The 25,905-nt window shown below is 42.6% G+C and overlaps 1 non-coding gene across 1 annotated transcript; it reads left to right on the plus strand.

The window, feature by feature from the left end:
* Positions 1 to 24,842: 24,842 nt before the first annotated feature.
* LOC114817123 lies at positions 24,843 to 24,980 on the plus strand. The gene has a single exon (XR_003764973.1). It is a non-coding gene; the product is annotated as a small nucleolar RNA SNORA7 (small nucleolar RNA).
* Positions 24,981 to 25,905: the final 925 nt, after the last annotated feature.

The following is a 25,905-nucleotide window of genomic DNA, read 5'->3' on the forward strand; positions in this document are numbered from 1 at the left end:
ATCACCCCCATCGATGTCAAGAATTTCAACTTCTAAAAAGCTGTCCTCAGAAACTAATTGTTTGGAATTTTCGTGGGCTGCTGAACAGGTCAAGTCCTAAAGGTTGCTATGTGGAAACATGGTTAGAACTTGGAGTAAAGACTCCAAATAAGTGGCAAAATAGTAGACTGATATCACCCCTGTCGAATATCTAGTATTGGTATTTTCTAATGTTGAAGATTGGTTCAGTGTTTCCTTGAAATATGCATATTTGATTCTGCCAGATGTACGTACCTAAAAGTCACTCGGTAGATAGCTGAAGTTGAAATGGCAACCCATGCCTGAGTGGGAAGAAAATTTCCCATTGTAGATGATGATACAAGTAGTAAAATGCGTTCTTTTTACTCATCTCTGCGAAAATAAGGCATTCTTGGCAGGAAACGAAAAAATGCATGCACCTCAAAGCTTATTTCTGAGAAATGCAAGTGACATTAATGCATACAGTCCATTTGTGGAGATAGCCTGTTTTACCTTAAAATGACCATTTTCTGTAAAAAATAAGGATATCATGGAATTGACTGCTTTCCAGCTCAGTCTGTATTCTTTCCATCAAAGCTGACATTATGCCTCTATTGACATAAAGAAAAAATTACCTGATGCACCACGGTTTTCCTTTGCCTCTAGAAATATAGTAATTCCTGGTTTTAAACGCAACCATGCAGAATGGTTTCAAGTAACAAAGGAAACATACTCACTAGAGAAAGAGCATGCCTCTGAAGCCCAGCATGTGATTTCTCAGGTCAGTTGTTTATACCGCCTGAGTGGAGGGGTCTTGTTTTAGTAGGAGGCTAGGGAAATGGACCCTGTGCTGGTCTCTTTCAGCCTCTAGGTTGTGACTTTTTACTGTGTCTCTTCTTGTTTCCCAGAGAGCTCCTTTCTCGGTTTGAGAATAAGGGCAATAGAAAATAGAAAATGAGACAAGAAAGCGATAAATACAAGAGCGATAATGGGTTGTTGCTAGAGGACCACTGTTTCAGGCTCTCTCAACATTTAACTACTGGAATGCTCTAAGGAGTTCTGTCAGCAAATCGAGTTGCAGAAGCACCCTTAAAAAAAAATCCAGGTTACTATTGTCTTGGAGGAAGACGAGATGGAAGGAAATTTCCTCTCCGATTTGACCCAGAATTTCTCAGTCTTTACCCTGATAATTCAGGCTATCAGCATGAGGGGTGAAAATAGGTTAGGGGCCAAATCAGAGCCTTTGCTATTCTGAAAAAAAAATTCACTGGGCTCTTTCCTGAGAATGTTGTGGTACTTCTTTATCCACGCAGGGAACCAAAACCAATTTCAATAAATAAAAAAAAGAGTGCCCACTGTTTTTAAAAGGATGTTCAATCAGGTCTTGGATGATGGGTGGTGGTGGAAAGAAAATGTTACTCACCGCGCAATTACTTTGTTTCATTTACCTGCTGGTAAGTATTTTCTACTGTCCTCTGGGCTGCACTGCAAGGCTTTTATATGGAGAGCTTCCCTGGTGACTGACCACATTTTGGCTACTCCTGCTGTTTATTTATGAGTTTCAGCTTTGGAAAGGATTTGCTGAAGTTTGACTGGGATTCCTTGGGTCCATGTTTACACTTTCTCCGCCTTCTGCATAACGACAATCTGCCACAGTGTAACTAGCCTCCAGTATGAATTATGCATCAGAGAGTGTCAGGGATAACCAGGAAGAAAGCTTTCTCAATTTTTAAAGGGTAACAGCAGTGGTGGGAAGGAAGGCGGGCAGGATGCCAACGTTGTTCATTGCCAGGTTGGGCCAAATTGAGAAACAAAGCCATTGCGCTGGGTTCACAGAGCTGAAATGGTAAACATGAAGAAAGAGCCCTGCAAACGATCCGGTCCTGACTGCGAGCTAATGGAACCCTATCTGTTTGCCGCTCCACTGCAGACACAAGTAAATCCAGCGGTTTCTATTCCATCCTAATCCTCCTCCACCTCACTGCTGCTCATGACCCCGTGCATCACCCCCTTCTCCTTGAAATATTTGAACTTGCCCACACAGGTTCTCCTCCTGTCTCTCTGGCTGCTCTTTGAGACTCTTTTGTAAGCTTCTTCTCTTCCTTCCGCCGTCTATCTTGATCATGATTATGGTATTTAAGCACTTACTATGTGCCAAGCAATGTTCTAAGCACTGGGGTAGATACAAGGTAATCGGGTTGTCCCACTTGGGGCTCACGGTCTTTATCTCCATTTTACAGATGAGATAACTTAGACACAGAGAGGTTAAGTGGCTTGCCGAAGGTCACACAGCAGACAAGTGGCAGAGCTGGGATGAGAACCCATGCCTTGTGATTCTCAAGCATGTGACCTTGCCACTAAGCCATGCTGCTCCTGTGGGGGTCTCTCAAGGCTCAGTTCTAAGTCTCCATTTCCACCCACCCCTTGGAAGAACTTTCTCATCGACCTCTTCAACTCCCATCTAGTAATACTAATAATAATTGTGGTATTAAGTGCTTACTATGGGCCGAGCACTGTTCTAAGTGCTGGGATAGATACGAGTAATGAAGCTGGCTACAGTCCTTTTCCCACGGGGGCTCACAGTCTTAATCCCCATTTTACCGATAGGGTAACTGAGGCACAGAGAAGTTAAGTGACTTGCCCAAGGTCACACGGCAGACATTTATTCATTCAATAATATTTACTGATCGCTTACTATGTGCAGAGCACTGTACTAAGCGCTTGGAATGTACTATTCGGCAACAGAGACAATCCCTGCCCAATGACGGGCTCACAGTCTAAACAGGGGTGACAGCAACGCAAAACAGAACAGAACAAAAGAAAACATCATCAAGATAAATAGAATCAAGGAGATAGACACCTCATTAACAAAATAAGTCATATGGAAGGGCTGGAATTAGAACTCAAGTCCTCTGACTTCCAGGCCTGTGCTCTTTCCACTAGGCTACGCTGCTTTCTAATCTCTCTGCAGATGATTCCCAAATCCAGTCCTGACCTCTCTCCTTATCTGCAGCCTTGTATCGCCTCCTGCCTTCAGGACATCTCTCCCCGAATGTCCTGCCGTTACTCCAGACTCAACATGCCCCAAACGGAACTCCTCATCTTCCCACCCAAGCTCTGACCTACCCTGACATTCCCATCACTGTAGACAACACTAGTAACATCCCTGTCTCACAAGCCCATAATTTTGGCATCAATGTGGACTCATTGCTTTCATTTCAACCCACATATTCAGTCTGACACTAAACCTGTCACCTCTACCTTGATATTTCTAGCATCCATCTCTTAATGTCCATCCAAACTCTTACCAACCTGCTTCAAGCACTTATCGTATCCTGCTCTGATGACTGCATCAGCTTCCTCGCTGCACTCCCTGCATCCTAGCTCTCCCTTTTCCAGGCCATACTTTATTCCATCTTCTTTCATTCAAATGTAATATTGAGTGCTTTCTGTGTGCGGAGCACTGTACTAAGCACCTGGGAGAGTACACTCTGCTGTCCGTATCACTTTTCAAAAAACAAAACATTCAGTCTGTAACCCCCCCTCTTCTCAAACAACTCCAATGTTTGTCTATCCACCTCTGCATCAAACAGAAACTCCTTCCATTTGACTTAAAGGTGCTCAATCAGCTCACGGATCTCCTATTACAATCCACCCCTATAATGCCCACCTACTCTTTGTCCCTTGATCTCCCCCATTCCACCACCAACTCCTTGCCCACCTATTCCCACTTCTTGGCTGACAAACCTCCACTTTACCTTCAAAACCTTCCTAAAATCATATCTCTTTCAATAAACCCTCCTCTCTGCCTGGTTTATGGACACTGATCTCTACCCTTTCAACAGTCATTCATTCAATAGTATTTTTCATTCAATAGTATTTATTGAGCGCTTACTATGTGCAGAGCACTGTACTAAGCACTTGGGATGAACAAGTCGGCAACAGATAGAGACAGTCCCTGCCGTTTGACGGGCTTACAGTCTAATCGGGGGAGACGGACAGACAACAGTCGATATTCACCCCAAACCCACGGCAGTAGGCACTTCTCACGTGCTGCCATTTTTCGTTTTTATAATTTATTTTAATGTCAGCTTCCCCCTCTAGACTGTAAACTTCCCGTTGTGGGCAGGGATTGTCACTATCTGTTGCTGAATTGTACGTTCCAAACGCTTAGTACGTTGCTCTGCACTCAGTAAGCACTCAATAAATCCTAAGTGAGTAGAGAAACAGCATGGCTTAGTGGATAGAGCACGGAGCTGGGAGTCAGGGGACCTGAGTTCTAATCTTGGCTTGGCCACAGGCCTGCTTTGTGACTTTTTGAGCAAATCTTTTCTCTTCTCTGGTCCTCAGTTACCTCATCTGTAAAATGGAGATTGAGTGTGAGCCCTCTGTGGGACAGGTAGCCAACCTGGTTAACTTATATCTCCCCCCAGTGCTTAGTACCAGTGCTTGGCAGCTGCCAAGTGTTTAATACACAGCCTTACTAGTGGAAAGAGCATGGACCCAGGAATCGGAAAGACCTGGGTTCTAATCCCAGCTCTGCCACTTGTCTGCTGTGTGACCTTGGGCAAGTCACTTAAATTCTCTGTGCCTTAGTTCCTTTGTCAATAAAATGGGGATTAAGATTGGGAGTCCCATATGGGAGATGGAATGTGGCCAACCTGATGAGCTTGTATCTACCCCAGTGCTTAATAGGGTGCTGGGCATTGAAAAAGCAGTTATTACCAACAAAGGAAATGATTAGTGAGACAGTATCTCACAGCTCATCAGAGGAGCTGGTTCACTGTCTGAAAACTTTCTTTAAATATGCGTTTAGTAGTCAATCCGTGATATTAGCGTGCTTACTATGTGTAGAGCATTAGGCTAAGAGTTTGGGAGAGTACAATACAATAAAGTTAGCAGTCAAATTTCCTGCCCACAACAAGTTTACAGTCTAGAACATTTCAAATAGCTCTCACCTATCCCAAAGGCAAACTAATCTTGCTCTTTGGCATTTTTCTGCCTCAGAAACCCCCCATCTCTGGAGAGGAGATTCCAGTCTCTTGACCCTGTTGCTGATTAGCCATTCCTTAAAGAAGTGGATATTGAGGGGTGATATTGCATTCAACCAAACATATTTTTAGGTTGAATGTGTTGATTGTTATATTGTACTTTCCCAAGCGCTTTGCACCCGGTCAGCGCTCGGTATAAATACGAAGGAACGAATTAGACTGAATTATTTCCATGAAACTCAGCTTGGGGTCTCTACTGGGCTATGTTGAATGTCTTGATCTCTGTCTAGTAAACACTATCATCAGAAAAATTGCAATGGAGAAGACATCAAAGAGATAGGCACATAGAGTTTCTTCGTCTTCCTTGTCTCTTGTTCGCACTGCTTCACTGGCAGATCCACCTGCATGCTCATTACTCCAGTAAAATTGTATCTAAATCGATGGTATTTATGAAGTACTTACTCTGTGCAGATCACTGCAATGTGTTTGGTAGAGTAGAACTGGTGATCCAGGAATACTGACATAATTCAGAATTTTCTCTGCTCAAAATAGGTAGCCAGTTTGGAAGGTTTTATAACGTTGTGAAGAAATTAAACCATGACTTAGTACTTAGTGAATCTGCTCACATTTACAAACAAAGTTCACCCTTGAATAGGAAAAATAGTCTTTAAATAAAGAACTCCCAGTCAGAGTAATAGAGCAACCTTAGGACAGTGTATTGCCATATCGTAGAAGAAACCAATTCCAATGGATCCATTTGAAAGTTTTCAGAAGAAATAAGCAATGAAGCATAAAATGGTAATTTATAAGATCTAAAAACATTTAAGAATCATTCTGGCTAGCACATGCTGACAAACTGCCGGAGACTAAGGTGGCCATTTTCTGTAGTTGTCCAGTCCCTAATGCTGCCTGATGTTGGCCTCCAGAAAACCTTTCCATTTCCCTTTAAGGTTCGATTCCTTGCGTTTGATCTCTTCTCTCTCCATGCCAAGGGGTGCCAGGCGATTTTAATGGGCTCCTCCGCTCGGTTTAATGTGCCTTATATTTCCCAGCTTTTGCAGGGCTGACAGATCTCTCCGAATATTCAATGCCACCCCATGCTTTTCTCCCTGTGTGAGGCCATTGAAATCTTTGTCATCGCAATGAGAATCTGTGTGCCTTACCAGAACCGACTTAGCTGAGGGCTCTACTCTTTCATTTCATGGTATTAACATGGGAGAGCAGCGTCATGTTGGTGCAGGGGTAGCTATTGACAATTTATGTATTCATTTTCTTCACAATGTCATGGATCAGACCCAAGGGGCCCTGGAGGTCTGATGCTATTTGGATCACAAAAAGAAAGAAGCGAAGCAGAGAGCCGGGCGAGTGGGGAATTTTAAATCAGACTTTCCTCCTGAATTCTAGTTAAACTTAACTTCAAGACTCCTCAATGGGAATTGGACAAAGATATCCTCAGACTGGTTTGTCCTCTGTTCATCTGTTTTTTTAAAATTTCCACAGTAATTCTCCGATAAATACTGTGATAAATGAGAACCAACTCTATATTGCCCTTGAAAACCAGAGACCCTCATACATTTTAAAACAACATATTCCCCATATAAGGAAAATATTTTTAAGGTACAAATGATGTGATGTGACTTCAACCATTCTAAGAGCCAAAATATGTGCACTTCCAGGACTTGAAAAGTGTTAATGATCCAGGTTCTCTTAATTGGAATTAAATTATCTATGATGAGCATATTTTCCTCTGCCCTAAAGGAAAAGTCTTGGAATATTTGGTAATGTTTACCCAAAGCTCACCCTTCTTGGGGAAAAAGCGAGTTGCATAATTATCAGCATTAAGAGTATATTATTTCCTAGCAATGAACCTTCTGATTGCTATTTAAAAATGAGTTGGCTATCAGATTTCAGTTCTTAATCACTTTTTTGTTCAACTCAAGATAGTTCCCAAATAGCTCTGTTGAAGTGATGGGTTGAAATAGCCAGAAACCCAAGAAGTCAGGGACGTGTGCTTCGACTTGGAGCTCCTTGGGGATAGGCGGCCTATAATAATAATGATAATTATGATGTCTGCAGCAAGTGTATTAGGTAGTAAGCACTGGGGAGATGAAATATAAACACATCAATCAATCGTATTTACTGAATGCTTTCTTTGTGCCAGAATATTAAGTACTTGGGAGAGTATACTCTAACGGAGTTGGTAGACACATTCCTTGCTCACGATGGGCAGATGGAATTCCTAGCCCATTAAGGGGCACATGCTCTCAGGGTGAAGGTGAACAGGTATATCCTGTTTTAATAATAATGATTATAATAATGATGGTATTTGTTAAGCCCTTACTATATGCCAAGCACTGTTCTAAGTGCTGGGGGGGGGCGGTGGATACAAGGTAATCAGGTTGTCCTACGTGGGGCTCACAGTCTTCATGCCCATTTTACAGATGAGGGAACTGAGGAGCAGTGAAGGGACTTGCCCCAAGTCACACAGCTGACAAGTGGCAGAGCCAGGATTAGAACCCATGACCTCTGACTCCCAAGCCTGTGCTCTTGCCAATGAGCCATGATGCTTTTCTTGCCCAAGATCACACAATACACAAGTGGTGGTGCTGGATTTAGAACCCACCTCTCCTCACTTCCAGGCCCTTACTCATTCCACTAGGCCACATTGCTTCTCTCTCTCTCACTTTCTCTCTTGCCCTCCCTCTCACTGTCTCTATCTTCCATCCCCATCGCTCTTTAAAATTTCTTATATAGAAATATATGTGAGCTCATCCACCCAGTAATGTGCTAAGTGCTCTTCAAGGTGAATTAGATATTTATTCATTTAATTCACCTTTTAGAATACCTAGGGCAACACTCACCAATAAACACTTAAAAGAAAGCTTTCGATAGCACTCCGCCAAGGCAGCAGAGCATTTGACTTCACGGTCTAGGAATCGGCGACGACCACGTTTTCTGTGTCCAAGACGGTTATCCTGCCTGGAACCTACCGCAGAGCCATCTCTCAGGGTAGAGGTAGTAACATCTGGCCCTCACGTGAGGCGTCTTTGTCCGCAGCAAATTGAGGTGCATCAATTTTGTTGACATCCTTGAATAGCCTGGTGACCTAAGGATTTGGTAGCTCCCATTGAACTGGCAACAAGGTGATGATTTGAAAAAAATCCTTTGAGTCTTGAAGTGAGCCAGCCTGGCTTTCTGCATGGTTTTGCTAATCTAATATTTCCCCAGGCTGAGGGGGAAACAGTTCTGGCCCCCACCCATTATTTTTTGCAATCATTTTTTTTTCCATTTTTAGGGTTGGCGATGTCTTTATCTTCCTTTGGAGGAAAGTTTAGCTTCGTGAAAAGAGGATAGGCCTGGATGTTGGGGGACCTGCATTCGAATTCTGATTCTGCCACTTGTCCGCTGTGTGACCTTGGACAAGTCACTGCACTTTGCTGTGTCTCAGTTCCCTCACTTGAAAAATGGGGATTCAGTATCTGTTATCCCTCCCACTTAGAATGTGACTCCCATTTGGAACATGACTATCTTGTATATACCCTAGTGTTTAGTACAGTGTTTGACATGTAATAAGCATTTAACAAATATTGCAATTGCTATTATTATATGGCTTTCCTTTAAAATTCTGTCAAGAAGATCATGATGAGCTTTTAAATTGTCCGTACAATGGGCGGGGCAAGGTATGGGTCATGGGAGGAAGACTTGAAGTAGTGCTTGGGAGCAAATCTCCTTCAAGATGAGATCCATGTCAGGAAAGAGCAGGCAGTTAGCTGTTTATAGAGCAGTGAGGATATATATGTATATACTTATGGTATATGTGAAGCACTTACTATGTTCCAGGCACTGAGGTAGATATAAGCTAATCAGGTTGGTCCCAGTCCATGTCTCACGTGAGGCTCACAGTCTTAATCCACATTTTAACAACTGAGGTAACTGAGGCCCAGAAAATTCAAGTGACTTGCCCAAGGTCACACAGCAGATGTGCGGAGGAGCCAAGGATTAGAACCCACGTTCTTCTGAGTCCCAGGTCCTAGCTTTACTGCTTTTGTCTATAATTATTCATTAATTATTATTACCACCCTGAGGATGAGGGAGGGAGATGGTTGGAAGCATCAAAATGCCACTCCTGTTAGCTCTGAAGTTCCTCCTACTTAAACCTTGAGCCCCAAGAGAGACAGGGAATGTGTCCGAACTACTTAATTTGCACCTATCCCAGGGCTTAAAACAATCTTTGACACATTAAGTGCTTAACAAATGCCATAAAGTTGATCAATTCTACTTTTGTGTTTTCTCCTTCCACATTCTCCCCCACTAGATTAACTACTGCAGGCTGGATAGGTCTCTAATCCATATCTTTGAATATTTCCAAATCTTTGGGTAGATTTTTTTTTTTTTTTGGCACAAGTTGGACTCAGTAGATTTTAGTAATAAATAGATATTATTCCCCATGCACTCCGACAGCATGTTAGCTTCTCAGAGTTTTAGTCCTTGGTTGTCTTTTCCCCTGTTCAGATTTAGTGATGAGCAATTGGTAAAGGATTGTGTCTCTAAGCAACAGAAGTAAATGGCAGGTTCTGCATGTTCCCCATGAAACCACTGCCAGCCTAGCATGAATGTGTTTTTCTAGGAGCATTATACACATTAAAGGATGGAAATGGGGATTATTCAGGTGGCTGAAAGTAAAAAAAAAAAAAAAAAAAAAAAAAAAAAAATTAAAAAAAAATTACTAGCAGTGGGTTAGAAATAGAGTCCAAGAAATCTAAGATAGCAATGCATTCCATGTCAAGTATACAGATTAAAAATCTGGGTCAGAAGGATCTGGGTTCTAATTTTGCCTTCCCATTGGTCTGCTGTGTGATCATGGGCCAGTCACTTCACCTCTTTGTGCCGCAGTTACCTCTTTTGTAAAATAGAGATTGAGACTGTGAGCTCCATGTTGGACAGAGACTATAACCAACCTATCTTGTATGTACCCCGGCACTTAGTGTCCAGTACCTGGCACATAATAAGGGCTTAACAGATACCATTAAAAACATAATTTGAATTGGGTCACAGATTCATTGGGCTTTTGGGAATTTGCATTTTGTGATGGTTAGTTTTAACCTTCTTAGTTTCTTTGTTAAAAAAGAAATCTATAGATGGATCTGATAATTAACTGTAAGGTTTGCCTGGCTAGAATCAATGTGATGGTTTTCTGACCCTTATCTATTTCATCCTCCTTTCCCCCAGGTGATAGATGTTGCTTGAACTGAAGGAGAAGTTCACTTGTGTTGGTGTAATTTTTATACTATGCTAAATTGTGTGGCGTTTTGGGCAGTTGATCAATAGCGTCTGAGTCCCAACTGTGTAGAGCACTGTAGTAAGGCCATAAAAAAGCACAGTAGATATACGCAACTTGATACCTTCCCACGTGAAGATTACAATCTGAGGGAGACCAACACATGATCTTGTGCAGATAGGAGGAAGACATGTTTAGCTGATGTACAAAAGTACAGCAGGAGGTTGTGAAAGCAGAAAGGGAGGTGCAAAGTACTGAGACAATAGGAGCATGCAGGAGAAGAAACATTAATCAAGGAAAGCTTCCTGGAGGAGGTGGCATTTCAAAAGAATTATGCAAGATGGGAATAGCCAAGGTTTAGAACATTGGAAAGGAGAGAGTTCATCAATTGTATTATTGTGTTAAATATGTGCAATGCCTTGTACTAAGCACTTGGGAGAGTACAATGTAGCAGAGTTGGTTGGATAAATTCCAGACAGAAAGAGAGTTTTCAGCCATGGGTTGGAGACTGAAGAACTGGGATGGAGACATAGTGAGAGAAGGTGATCTTGGAAGAATTGTGGGGTCCAGTAGGAGAAGGAAGTGGATAGGTAAGGGAGAATGAGTTCACCCTCTCCCTTGCCTTCCTCTCTCACCTCCCCATCTTCTTCCCTATTTCCTTGTCAGTGCATCACAGTTCCCACCAACTCTTAATCCCAAATATCTGCTTTACCCCAAGAATATTTCCACCGTAAGAATTTTGTTCAAAAATATCCTTTGCCCTGTAGTCTTGATTCTTCCTCCCCCCCCCCCCCCCCCCCGACTGTGAGCTTGCTGTGGGAAGAAATAGGTCTGTTTGTTGTTATATTGTACTCTCCCAAGTGCTTAGTACAGTTCTTTGCACATAGTAAGTGCTCAATAAATACAATCGAATGAATTGAGTAAATGGGATTAGCAACCAATCATTGGTCTTTATCGAGCGTGCGTGGTACTTGAAAACTGGATTGTCAGAGTTCTACCTCACTTCCTGCATGGCTAATGCAAATATTGTCATTTATGCTATAAATTGTTAGTCGTGTACCTGAAGAAACTCGTGTTACGAGCAAACTGTTCAGTCAGCGGGAATGAATGGGTTTTGGAGTAGATGATTCATGAAGGCAGTCGTGACTGATGATTTTCCACGTAAATTCCTACATTGTTGTTATAGATGCTGTTAAGAAATGTTTTATGCTCTTGACACTGCTTGTCAAAACAGAACACAAAGTACTGAACTGGCTGAGGGAAGAATTTACGAAGTCTAGCAACAACATCCCTTAAGGGATGATACTTAGTGGCAAAGAGCTTCTTCCTACAATGCTTGTATTTGCAGTGCCTTGTAGATTGTGTTACACCTTAAGCAGACTCATATTCAATCCAACAATAATATTTATTGAGCACTTACTGGGTGCAGAGCACTGTACGAAGCACTTGAGACAGTTCAATATAACAGATTGACTGAGCAGAGTTGCTAGACGTGTTCCCTGCCCACAACGAGTATGTTGGGGGACATTCTGAAATGTTTCCACTCTGTTATATCCAAACTCGAGAACTAGAACCCACGTTACAGCGGAACTGACTGAGCGTCTCTAAATCATGACTTTGGGTGCAATCGCATGGCTCTCTGAAGAGACTTGCAAGTTCGCCTTGCAGTATTGGGAAAAGAAGCTTTACTGAAATGGAGGGTTGTGTCATAAGGACTAATTTAGAAAACAAAGGAAATGGAAAATATGTGGGGCTTTTATAAATGTATGGTGTTCTCAAGATGCCAGTGTCTTGGTTAAAACAATTTGCCTGGGAATATTGACTCTGTATATTTTTCAAACGTGCTCTTTGGCTTTCTCAGAAAAGGGGTCTGAACTAAACAGAAGTATGTTCTTTTTGGGGAGTCATAAATGACTCTTCTGATTGTGGAGATTGAAGTAGAATTTTAGGAAACCAACTTCTCTAGGAGAGGGTTTATGAGAGGGTTTGGGAAATTTAAGAGATAAGGGGAGTCAGGGGGAATAAGGAGATGGAACTGGGTTAATGGGAGCCGGCTGATAGAAACCATTGGATGGAAATAGAGAAGGAGCGTGTCTTAGTGGAAAGAGCACGGGCTAGGGAGTCGGAGGTCCTGGGTTCTAATCCCTGCTCTGCCACTTAACAGCTTCAGGAATTTGGGCAAGTCACAACTTCTCTGTGCTTCATTTCCCTCATCTGTAAAATGGGGATTAAGTCTGAGCCCCCCGTAGGACAACCTGATTACCTTGAATCTACCCCAGCACTTAGAACAGTGCTTGGCACATAGCCAGCTCTTAACAAATGCCGTTATCATTATTACTATTATTACAAGGGACTGGATGCCAGAACCTAGTTCCGGCTCCACTACTTGCTTGCTGTGTGGTCACAACCTCGTTGTGCCTCTGTTTCCTCAACTGTAAATGAGGGGTAAAATACCTGCTTTTCCCTACCATTTAGACTGTGAACTCTGTATCAGGGGCTATGTTTCTGTGTCTTGTTTTGCACTACCTTCTCTCTACCCTAATGGCCCTCACTTCTTTACACATAGTAAGTACTTAATGAGTACCATGAAGATTATTATTAAAATAGCTAAAAGCATGGAGTTGAACTTTACGTGTACATTTGTATTATCATTCCAAAATAGTAGGGTTGGTATTTATTATTAAGGAAAGGGAATGTGTGTACCAACTCCCTTAGGTTGTACTCTCCCAAGTGCTTATTACAGTGCTCTGCACATAGTAAGCATCCATATATGATTAATATTCTTTAGGTGGATAACCGTTCCGTCATCAATAGAAAGTACAACTTTCGGTAGAAAGTAAAGGTCTGAGAACATAACCCCTCATTTAAATCACAGTAAAATTATTTAATGGAACAAAATACTCAGTAGAGTAGAATAAATAGCCAGTTTACAGTAGTCCACAATTTGAAAGGAGTTAGTGGATTAGTGGCAAATATATGTATTGATAGTCCTGAAACTATAGTGCATTAGTAGGAGGAATTTTTGTTCCCAACCATGGGAAGCAGCATGGCCTCGTGCAAAGACCACAGATCTGTGGGTCAGAGGACCTGTGTTCTATGCTCTGTTCTTCCACTTGTCTCCCGTGTGACGTTGGAAGTCACTGAACTTCTTGGTGCCTCAGTTACTTCATCTGCAAACTGGGGATTCAATACCTGTTGTTCTCGTATTTAGACGGAGTGTCCCACATGGAAACTGGTGATCTTGCATGTACCCCAGCATTTAGTACAGTGCTTGACAAGTAATGCTTAATAATGTCGCACTTATTTTAGTTATGACCCTGGTGCTTTGTGGTTCCAACTACAGGAGGATGCTATTTGAATATTTTAAGAAACAAGCTTCTTGCATATTTGTAAGAAGCATATTTTCCCCTTACATCTCAAGATTTATTCAGATATCTCGCTGTGCTTCTCTTCATAATAGCACTGTCCTGCATCGCCTAACTCGTACTATTTGTCCTTGAGCAACCCAAAAATTATTCTCAGGAAAAAATGTCATTTTCGCTCCCATCCAGTGGTTTATATCAGCTGGTTCCTGTTAACCCAGTTCAATCTCCATATTCCCCCCACTCCCCTTATCACCTAAATTTCCCAAACCTGCTCACTAACCCTCTCTTAGAAGCAGTGTGACCCATTGGCAGGAACATGGGCCTGGGAGTCAAAAGGACCTGTGTTCTAATCCCAGCTCTGCCAATTCTTTGATGTGTGACCTTGGGCAAGTCACTTCAATTTTCTGTACTTCAGTTTTCTCAACTGTAAAATGGGGATACCTGTTTTTCCTTCTGCCTGGACTGCGAGACCAATGCTGTACAATGACCTAATTAACTTGTACCTATCCCAGAGCTTAGAACAGAGTTTGACACACAGTAAGAGCTTAATAAGTACCCTAAAAAAATCCCTTCTTCCATAATAACTTCTTCCACCCCATTAACTATATTGGTTATAGGATATAATCACCCAAACCTATATCTCATCTTCCTCCTTGGAAGTCTCTTCCTTTCTCCTCTTCCTTCTTCTAATTGTCACTATTCATGCTGCTTCTTTTTTCCCCTGTTATGGAAGTTCTTTTTTTATGGTATTCAGTGACCACTTACTATGTGCCAGCCTCTGTTCTAATCACTAGGGTAGACACAGAATAATGGGATTGGACACAGTCCCTGTTCCACATGAGGCTCACGGTCTTAATCCCCATTTTACAGATGAGGTAACAAGCACAGGGAGGTTAAGCCATTTGCCCAAGGTCACCCAGCAAAACGGCAGATCCAGGATTAGAACCCAGGTTCCCGGACCCCCAGGCCAGTGCTCTTTCCTCTTGGCCACACTGCTTCTCTTGTGCCCTCATCATATGTTCTTGAGGCTTGTCGTTAGAATGTTAGCTTCATAAATCACGACTGGACTCTATTCTTACCAACATTCTGAATCCATTAAGGCATGATTTCCAGGATTATTTCAGATATTACCCTCATTGCTCTATCCCTTCACTCATACAACTCACACTTGGCCTACTGGGAAGAGAATAGACCCCGGAGTCAGAAAACCCAGATTCTAATCGCGGCTCCACCACTTGTCTGCTGCGTAACCTTGGGTGAATCACTTCTCTGTGCCTCATCTCATCGGTAAATAGGGATTAAGACTCTGAGCCCCATAAGGGACATGGACTGTGTCCAAACTGATTGACTTGTCTGTACCGCAGTGCTTAGTTCAGTGCATGGCACATAGCATTTAGCAAGTAGCACACAAAAACAGTCTCCCGAAGATATCAGGAGATATGCAATTCCGTAGGTTGTCCTCCACCATTAACCTAGGCCGTGGTACTTGCTAGAGTTTTCACGTCAGTGTTACTGTACCTTGATGGACCTCAAGCTTGAAAAATGAATCATAGGAGAAAGTAAAAGTGTCTATGGATTTAAGTGTCTTTATGATTGATGAAGATAAAAGACTTCCCCTTCAAAGTATGAATGAGTATTCAGAAGAATCACTCCTCAGGTAAACACTGTACCTCAGTCTGAGTTTGCCGGAAAGCCAAGTGTTCTAACTATCCACTGATAAATGAGAAGGAGCGTTGCCCAGTGGAGAGATCAAGGGTCTGGGAGTTCGAGGACCTGGGTTCTAATTCCGCATCTGCCATTTGTCTGTTGTGTGCCCTTGGGCGAGTCACTTAACCTAAGTCTCTCTGGCTCAGTTTGCTCATCTGTAAAATGGAGATGAATATTGTAAGCCCCATGTGAGACAGGGACTGTGTCCAACTCGATTATCTTGTATTTACCCCAGTGCTCAGTTCAGTGCCTGACTCATAGTAAGTGCAACTAATATCGTTGTTGTTGTTTTTTATTATTCACATAAGGAAGTGGAGAGAATCCATTCTCAATGCAAAGAAAAACTACAGTTACCATGAAAAAAGGGGGAAAATGGCTTTCAAAATAAACTTTCCCCAGTGGTTATTTTTTGTTTGTCTCAGTAAAGGTGACTGTGATTTGGTAAGCCCTCAGGTGTGAGTTTAATTTTATTTTTCATGATGTATGATTTCAGAACGACGTTATTCTTGAAAAACCATCAAAATATAATTAAAAAGCTGGCAGAAGTAACGTCTCATATCTAGCTTGGTTTATTTTTTTTAATAAAAAGGAAAGCCCCAGTTGTGCTCTGTCTGAAATACTGAGGCCATAAACAAAGAAAATGTGTATACACTTAAAAATGCCCATTGGATATTTCCACAGTTGTCACAGTACTGTACGCATTTATTGAGAGAGACTGCCCTCACCCTTCTTGGGTCCTGCAAAAAAATACTATCATGTTTGCTTCCTTGACTGCGTGAAGTTGATTGATTTTTTAATTAAACTGTAATTGCAGACAATCTGTACTATGGGGCAAACATTTTCTGCGCATAGAACATTTTCAGAGAAATACCGTTGGTTTTTATCCCTTGGCCGTCGAATCTGTATCTGAAAAATGCATAGGTTGGGTAAAATTGCTCATGTGTTGGTGGGATTGAGTGGCTCAGATAGGTGACAGAAGGGCAGACATCACCTGTGAGGAAATAGCCAACGTCATTTTAGAAATCTTTTCTTCCTTGTCTCTTGAATTCTTTATCATGGGTGAGCTCATGACGGCCTCTCAATTGCCGAAATGAAGCAATAAAAGTAAACTGGATTTTCAGGACACCCTGAGGTTTTGACTTTGGGGCCGATCTCTGAAATGGATTTTAATTAAACATGAACGTATTCTGGGCTTGGGAGACTGAGGACACAGATGCTTTCTATAGTCATCTGACTTTAAAAACAAAAAAAAGTCACTTTTGGTATTCTCTCCAAAAAAATTCAAGGGTTTGGATCCAAGCCACTGTGAACACTGAAGTTGGGTAGGCTGATTGCCTGCAGCTATATGTTGATTTTGAAGTGGACACTGAAGAAAGGTGGCAGGGTAGCTTATATTTCTGTCACTTTTCAGCCCTGCTGGAGAAAACCATAGTTTTCTCTCCTATTCTCCGAAGCTCACGCTCTCTAGAAATTTCTCTCTGCCGACTGTTGAGGTAGAGTGGCCCGCTGGTTAAAGCTTAGGGCAAGGTGACAGGAGGCCTGGGTTCTAATCCTGGCTCCACCATTTGCTTGCCAAATGACCTCGGGCGAGTCACTTAACTTGTCTGTGCCACAGTTCCTCATCTAGAAAATGATCTGCTCTCCCTCCGTGTTAGGCTGTGAACACCACATGGAACAGAGACTTTGTCCAATCTGATGATCCCGTATCTACCCCAGCACGTAGCCCAGGGCTTGGCAGATAGTAAGCACTTAACAAATATCACAGTTATTATTGATTGTCATCAAAGTAGGATAATGGATTTATTTTATTTTCTCTTCCACTGCCCTTTCTGACCTCCACCCCCCTCAGCTTGGCTCTTGGAAAGACGTTTCCCTGTCCTGCTGGTCCCTTAAATCCCTTTTGCCAGCCGTTTCCTTGTCTTCCACCTGTGTACCCCAAGCCTGCCTCCTTTCCTGTTGCTCTTAGAGCAATCTGACCATTTGGACACCCGATGAAAATGCCCCGTCCGGTGGGTAAGTTGAGACTTTCAGAGGCCCTGGTTGGAATCCTTCTCTCACTCCCATCCACCTTTTCCAATTGGATCAACGGTTGACTGTATTTATTCAACGCTTACTGATTGCAGAGCCCTCTACCAAGTGCTTGAGGCAATATAACAGTTGGTAGATAGGTTCCCTACCCACAGAGGACTTAGAGTTCAGCGGGGGAGATGGGAATTAAAATTATGGATATACAGATAAATAAGGGCCTTGAGACTGAATTGGGGCGGAGGGGGTACAAATCTAAATGCAAAGGTGATGCAGAAGGGAGAGTGAGCAGGGAGGCTGCAAATCTTCGTCACTCAGTAATATTCTTGCCATTAATAATGATAATAGTAATTATGGTATTGTGCACTTTACGTGCTGCAAGCACTGTTTTGAATGCTGGGTTAGATACAAGGTGATCAGGTGGGACACAATCCCTGTCCCACATGGGGCTCACAGTCTTAATCCCCATTTTCAGATGAAATCACAGAAGCACAGAGAAGTGAAGTGACTTGCCCAAAGTCACACAGCAGGCATGTGGCGGAGCTGGGATTAGAAAACTTGACCTCTGACACTCGGGCCCCTGGCCCTTTCCACTAGGCCATGATGCTTCTATGCAGCATTCACAGGATACCTGATGGACACAGAATTGTATTACACACTTGGGAGGAAACAGAAGGGTTATTTGACGTGATCCTTTGCCCTCAAAGGAGCAAACAGTCTAGCAGGGGGAGAGAGAGATGCCAATTTATAAGGTGTTAATTTGCAAGCTAGGAGGAAGAAAGAAAAGGAGAAACACTAGGGTTGGGGCCAGTTTCTGAGGTCATTCTTGTCTTTACAGCACATTGCATTAGAGTTTGGAGGTGAGGGAATAGCGGAGAATCAGAGAGATTTTTCCCAGGGGATGCGGCAACTCCAGCCAATTCACTCCCGGCAGCGTGGCCTGCGGCAGCCCACTTTTGGGAGACTGTGGGCGAGTGGAAGGGCGGTTGAAAATCCACTACAGGAGAGATGAGAATCCCTTAGGCCTCAAATAGGAGCGTGGAATCTGATTAAGGTAAAAGTGAGTCCCTCGGAGACTGCGAAGTGTGAGTTAGAAAGTGAGAGCTTATGCCTTGGCATTTCATCTTTCCTTCTGTGCTACTTCTTCCCCTTCTTCCATCTATACTCCGAATTGGTATCGAGCTACCTCGGGCCCTCTAATCAGTTTCCTCTCTGTGAATCTTTCAACTGGCAGGTGGAAATGCAGTGGTCCTAATTGAGTTGTGGGAATAGACTTTAGAACTGGCCCAGAGGCAAATTAATTTTATTTTAAGTAGATTTTATTTCCTAAATTTTCTGAGCGAGGCAGTACCCCAGGTTGTCTTAGAAGCATAATGGCTATTGGCAGCAGACAAAAACCTCCATAGCGGGCTTTGGCATTCTGACAATCAAGTTGCACACTGGTACATGAATAAATAAAGCAGCTGTGGTTTCCCTGGGATGAAATTCTTCACTTTTCTGACACAGGGTGGGTGAGGTTGGATATTTTTAATTATTAACATTGGCCTACTTCTCCCTTTTGAGACAAGTCAAGCTTTTTAAAGAGCATTTATCTTGAGCAAACCTGGGATGATCCAGTTCGCCAGAATATGATCTAGCCATTTGCCTTGCAAGCTACAACAGGAAGCCCTTGCTAACCCTGACCCAAGATTGTGTTGGAGAGCCTTTCCTTCAAGCATTTGAGGGTGGTTTTTTAAAAATAAATATATATATATATATATATATAACCCCATAACCAGATTCTTTCCCTTATTGCAGAAGTTTCATGTTACATTCATATTTTATCATCTCAGAATTTTCTGCAGGTTAAGAGAATGTGTAGTCCTGTTCTGTTCCTCTTAACTGGTGGCATGAAGAATTAGTTGGAAAAGTTAAAATGTAAAAAAGTCACTTCCATGGAGAGAGATGAATGTAGATATTACTCTTCTAAATTGATTATTCGAAATTTTTAAAGTATAATTTCCTGGGATGTAAGTTGTTACTTGTTTTAATAAGTAATAGTTAATACTATTTATAAAGGTAAAAAAATGACTGTACACAACTCGTTTGTTCAATCGTATTTATTGAGCAGTTATCATATGCAGAGCACTATAGTAAGCGCTTGGCCTGTACCAAGTAGTTGATTGAAATATATGGTTGCCCATTAAATGCAAGCAATAGCTATATAGAAACCATTTCAGTGTTCTTGCTTAGAAAACTTCACTACGTAAACCAAGGCAAAAATGTTACTTTACACAGAAAGATAGAAATGCAAGGGAAATGATGAGTGAGATATCGATCTTTGTTCCTCACAAGGAGAGGAGACAATTCTGACTTCCTATAATGAGCAAATCTCTCTCAGGAGTTCCATTTGTGTTTATGAGTAGAACACTCTGCTAGCTCCTGGCAGAGGATAATACTCAGCTCTCCTCTCCCACTGTACCACTGGGCTTAGAGAAGCAGCATGGCTCAGTGGAAAGAGCCCGGGCTTGGGAGTCAGAGGTCATGGGTTCAAATCCCTGCTCTGCCACTTGGCAACTGTGTGACTGTGGGCAAGTCACTTCACTTCTTTGTGCCTCAGAGACCTCATCTGTAAAATGGGGATTAACTGTGAGCCTCACGTGGGACAACCTGATTATCGTGTATCTACCCCAGTGCTTAGAACAGTGCTCTGAACAGAGTAAGCGCTTAACAAATACCAACATTATTATTATTACCCCAGCTTACACTCTCCACTCCTCGCAAACTAATATCTGAACTGTGTCTCACTCTCAATTCTGCTTTTGATTTCTTGCTCACACCTACAGTCTTGCCAGGAACTCCCTCCCCCATCCACTTAATCGGGCCACAGCTCTCCTCATCTTCAAAGCCCTGAAAACCACTTCCTCTGAGAGATTCCCAATTTACCTCTTCCTTCCTAGTTATATCAGTCAAACAACTAACTGACCTAAGCACATAATAGTGGTAACAGCATTTATTGAGCACCTACTTTGTGCTATACACAATACCATACACACAGGGAAGTACAAGACAATAATAATGATAGCATTATGTGCCAAGGATTTTACTAAGCGCTGGGTACTGTGTACATGTATTCAAATGACTCTCGCCGACTTCCTGAATCTAGGGGCATAGTTAGATCCTTTTTCATATCACATTCTTGAAAGATTGATGCTTTGAACCCCGGGAAACTTTTAGGTTGGCTGAAATTTCTGGGGTGCATGTTCATTCTTTTTTATATCTCTGACTTTATTTTAATTGGTTTTAATTCATTTGAAAAGCAGATCACATTCGTGAACAATATTTCAGATAGTAACTTGAATATTTCCAAAGCGCTTTCATTACTGTTTCTATGTTAGTAGTAGTGGTGTTGAAATGACAATTAACTAATGAATAGTAGGCAGCAAGTCTCCTCCATGAGACTCGAAGCTCATTAAGGGCAGGGATCATGTCTACCAACTCTGTTGTACTCTCCCCAGCATTTTGCTTAATACACTGCTCTGTACACAGTAAGTTCTCAATTAAAAAAAACAAAAAACCCATTGATGGCTAAGAAATGCTATTCCCGAGTCAGGTTGACGGTTCAGCCAGCCCAGTATTTGCAGTCCGACAATGGCTTTGGGGAAAAGTGTGGTTGCCTTCCTTGAAATCTCCCCTGGCATCCCTAATTTTCCCACTGCTTACCCATTAGGGGTCTCTGGTTTATTAATTGATCCAAACCCTACTTAAATTTGCTCAGATTTTTGGTCAGTAAGAACAGATGGCATAGACTTAATATGAGAGGAAAACATCCACAAGTTCTGGTACAGTACAGGCTTCCAGGGTATTTCATTGTGTTTATCAGTGACTGTGTGCAAGAGAATCAGCACCTTAAATCCAACATAATCTCTGATCCTTGGAGAAACATCTGGAGCATAGAACCTACTGCAGCTTGTAAGGGTTGGGAGGATTTTGTGCCCCCAATTCCTCTCTCCCATTAATAAACACAAATAAATGAAAAACCACCTCATCTATGTATGTCCTGTCAGTAGATAGGCAGTGTCTCCTGGGTCCACATTTGGAAAGGAACACAGTTCCTCCATCTATCCAACCCAAAATATCGTGTCAAGACACCTCCCGTTAAGGTTGGTTTATTGAACCTGTCGATTTAATATTGGATGAAGAGCCCGTACCACTGTTGGGTTGGAATGACTTTCGACCATTCCGAGCCATATTTGAAATAGTCTCCCCCCCATTTCCTGTGTTCCCGTGATTTAATCTTAAAGATTATATAAAACTTGCTTGACCAATTTTTTTTTTTTCAAACTCTGCTCTAGCTTAAATCTTTTTACATTACAACCGAGTTGCTTTCCAATGACTTTTTCAGTGGAGTCTTGGGAAAATTGGCAGTGATGATTTGATGCTTTTGTCTGTTTGCAGTTGGTTTAAATGGCTGTTCTTATACAAGCTGGGAAGAAAAGCAAGCCTGGCGTTTCCTTGCCCAGGAAACATTTTTATATTTCAAAGGAAGAAGAGGGACTTTGAATAAACCCAGGCGTTCGTTAAAGTTTCAGTATTTGAGAGATTATAAAAAGGAGCACATTCAGACTCGGAGAGTTATTAGAAGATCTAAGAAATCATGCTGGCAGGACCTGTGGTGGTATTAATCACCTCACTTCATTTGGAGAGACATGCACTAAGATTAAAAGGATCTGTGGTAAAGAGGCCAGATCCTTTGTAATAGCTAGTTTAATTAAAAGGTGACCTACTGTTGATTCTAATATACAAAAGTTAACATGAGAGGTGGGAATTCCACTCATGTTAGCTGTGAGGAGAGTAATTGAGGTTCATTTTCATTTTTACCTATATGATGAAGACTATTTTTATTATACAAAAAGAAGGTGAAAATAGGAACGTGATGTTGAACCCGAGACTGTAAACTCCTTCTGGGCAGGGAACGTGTCTACCAACTCTGTTGTACTCTCCCAAGTGTTGAGTACAGTGCTCTGCACTCAGTAAGTGCTCAGTACATACCAGTGATTTCCCCCAAGGAACATCTTAGGTTATGTGTTCAGGCGGGGGAATTGGGTCGGGAGGATGGAGAGAGCCTGTGGCATCTCATTCCTGTCGTGGGACCGATATGGGTATGTCTACACAACCTAGGGAGATGAGCTGCTAATTGATGCAACCAACAACAACAAAAAAAATTACAAGAAGCTTGGTGTGTTTTGCCAAGTGGTAGGCAGGGTGGCCTAGTGGGAAGATCACGGACCCAGAAGTCAGGAAACCCAGATTTTACTTCACTTCTGCTATTGACCTGCAGGATCACCTTGGGCAAGTCAGTTAAGCTCTCTGGACTTCTCAGTGCTAATCTGTGAAATGGGAACAAACTGGATTGTGATCCCTGTGTGGGATGGATATTGTGTGTTCTGATAACGTTATATCTACCCCAGGATTTGGCATACAATAAGCTCTTAGTAAATGCCAGAATTATTATCAAGGTAAGTAGCCAGAATTCAATGCCTTACAGGATAAGGAACACCTCTAGAAGGCAGAGTTTTCCGGGCCTTAGTGTTCTGACCTAAATCAATCCTCGCTACAAGAATTTCATGTCTTAGAAGTGGCTCGCAAGGAGAATAGGAATAGAGCCAGGTGTTTAAATCTGATTAAATCAATTCCAATTTCACCAAGAAAGGTCAATGAGGAGAGTAGGGAGGGCATTTTCCCAGTCTTGGGAAACAAAAGTCACCGACCTGAAGTGCAATTCCAAAATTGCGTTTTGCACATTTGTATATTGTGGCTCCCATCCAGAGACTCATCACCTTTACAGCTAGGCACAGACACAGTTCAATCCCTCCATCCTGAAGTCAAAGTATACAATACTATCATGATTCTATTCTAAGAGCATTTATGAAGCACCCAATTATGGGAAGTCTTGTTTTGGACTAATATCATGATAATAATTAATGATGATGGTATGTGGTAAGCACTTCTTATTGTATCAAGCACCGTTCTATGCACTGGGGTAGATAGAAGTTAATCAGCTTGGGCATACTCCCTGTTCCACATGAGGATCACAGTCTTGATCCCATTTTACAGATGACTCATTCATTCAGTTGTATTTATTGAGAGCTTATTGTGTGCAGAGCACTGTACTAAGTGCTTGGGAAAGTAAAACATAGAAAGCAGACAAATTCCCTGCCCACGATGAACTTAGTCTACGAGGATGAGGCCGCTGAGACACAGAGAAGTTAAATGACTTGCCTAAAATCAGAATTTGAATTCAGGTCCTTCTGACTCCGAGGCCTGCGCTCTATCCCCTAGGCCATGGCGCTTGAAAGCTACTATCCCAAGCTGTTGTGGGCCCCATCTTCCTCTGCCCATCCAGCCTTCCTCTGCCATGGCTCCTGTCGTGCTGCTGAGCTCCTTAGTTAGCATCCTCTCCCCGTGGAGCTGGGAGAGGAAAAAATGGCTCAGGAGCCATTGTGGTCATGGCTGGAGGGGCTTTGGGGGCCAAATTCCCCAGAGAAACTCTTTATTTTGAGGCTAATTCTGACTCAGGTGGCCTTGCTCTAAATAATGGCCATTTGATGTCACAGTAATCATAAGGATAATTGTCGTATTTTGTTAAGTGCTGACTATGTGCCAGGCACTGTACTAAGCACTGGGGTGGATACAAGCACTTGGGCTGGACACAGTCCCTTTCTGATGTAGCGCTCACCGTCTCAATCCCCATTTTACAGGTGAGGTAACTGAGTCACAGAAAAGTCAAGTGAGTTGCCCGAGGTCTCACAGCAGAAAAATAGCAGAGCAGAGATTAGAACCCATGACCCTCTGACTTTGATAATCTCATGCCTATGCTCTATCCACTACACCATGCTATTTCATCACATCCTGCTGGGTGCCAGAGTAGCGTGTTCTGTCACATGCACCTCAGGGCCTTTTTTGGGTGGCCATCTCTGGCCAACATACAGAGGACTCATGGACCTAGAGGCTACCAAGGGATCCCAGAGATTCCCTTGACTGTTTCTCTGTAAATGTAAACCCCACTTGCTGTAACTGTTTAGCAGCGGCTGCCATCAGTCCATCGATAGGATCTGGGAACAGAAACACTCGTCACAGGAGGTGGTAGATGGGGAACATGTCCACCAACTCAGATTTGGTGGACACAGTAAGCTTTCAGAGAAGCAGGGTGGCATAGTGGACAGAGCATGGGCCTAGAAGTCAGAAGGTCATGCGTTCTAATCTTTGCTCTTCCGCTTGTCTGCTGTGGCACCTTGGGTATGTCCCTTCCCTTCTCTAGGCCGCTGTTCCCTCATCAGCAAAATGGGGACTGTTAATTGTTCTTATTCTCCTCGTTCTCAGGAAGTTCCGGCTTCATCTAGAGTGAGCGGTGATATTCCTGCTGGATTGGGAGCAGAATCACACCCCAGTTTACGACTGTCCCCAACTAGAAATGGCAGCGCATAGAGGTGTGAGGATTCCTTCACAGGATGGTACCTGGAGAGTTTCCAGTACTCGACCATTCTCCGCTACAGGAGGGAGAGTCAAGCAGAGGCCTACCCATTCCATTTCTAGTTTGGGCAGTGGCTAGCGAGTGGAAGGCCATCTGTTACAATGTCAAAACTCACCTGTGCTGGGCAGCAGCGGTATGGGAGAGAATTGAGGGCAGAGACTCGAGTTTACTGCGTGGAAGAAGACAATGGTAAACCACTTAGATATTTTTACCAAGAAAACTCTGTAGATAAGCTACCAGAATGATTGCAGATGGAGGTGGGACATTCTGGGAGAGATGTGTCCTTGGAGGCACTGTGGGTCGGAAACGACTCGGCAGCATAAGACAAGAGGGGAGGATGCATCCCCTATTTTGCACCAAATAGCCCCTGTGTTTCCACTTTATTCCGATTTCCTTAAAATGAAAATCTAGTGAATCTCTCCTGTTCATTTCAGGTTGAGACTGGGCACTGTACTCCAGAGCTGAAAATGATGGTTATGCAGAGAGACCTAGTTCCTCACATCTTGGGTCCGTTAGCATGTAAGCCATTAAACAGTAAATAAGGATTTCATCATCATCAAATACTTTTAGATTTAAATCCCTCCTACTTAGACTGTGAGCCCCATGTGGAACAGGGACTTCTATCTACTTCAGTGTGGTGTTTAGCACATAGAGGATAACCAGTAATGTAATTATTAAAATTATAGTCATTATAAAAACATTTTCACACTCCCCATTAATTGAGATGGAGGCTTTGCTGTAGCATCCACCAATTTCTTTAGGGTGCATGTGATCCAGCTGTGGTGATTTAATACATCCAATTTCTTTCGGTCAGCCAATCATATTTATTGAGCACTTACTGTATGCAGAGCACTGTACTAAGTGGTTGGGAGGGTACTATATAACAGTATGATAGACACATTCCCTGACCGCTGCGAGCTCACAGTCTAGGCCGACTTAGCCGTTAACTCGTGATCTTTTTGTCACAGAATTCCCAGCGTCTTTTTTCATTCCAATCATCTAGTCGAGTTGTTCTAGCTTGACCTGAGG

Source organism: Ornithorhynchus anatinus, chromosome 15, assembly GCF_004115215.2.
Source record: "Ornithorhynchus anatinus isolate Pmale09 chromosome 15, mOrnAna1.pri.v4, whole genome shotgun sequence".
Lineage (NCBI taxonomy): Eukaryota > Metazoa > Chordata > Mammalia > Monotremata > Ornithorhynchidae > Ornithorhynchus > Ornithorhynchus anatinus.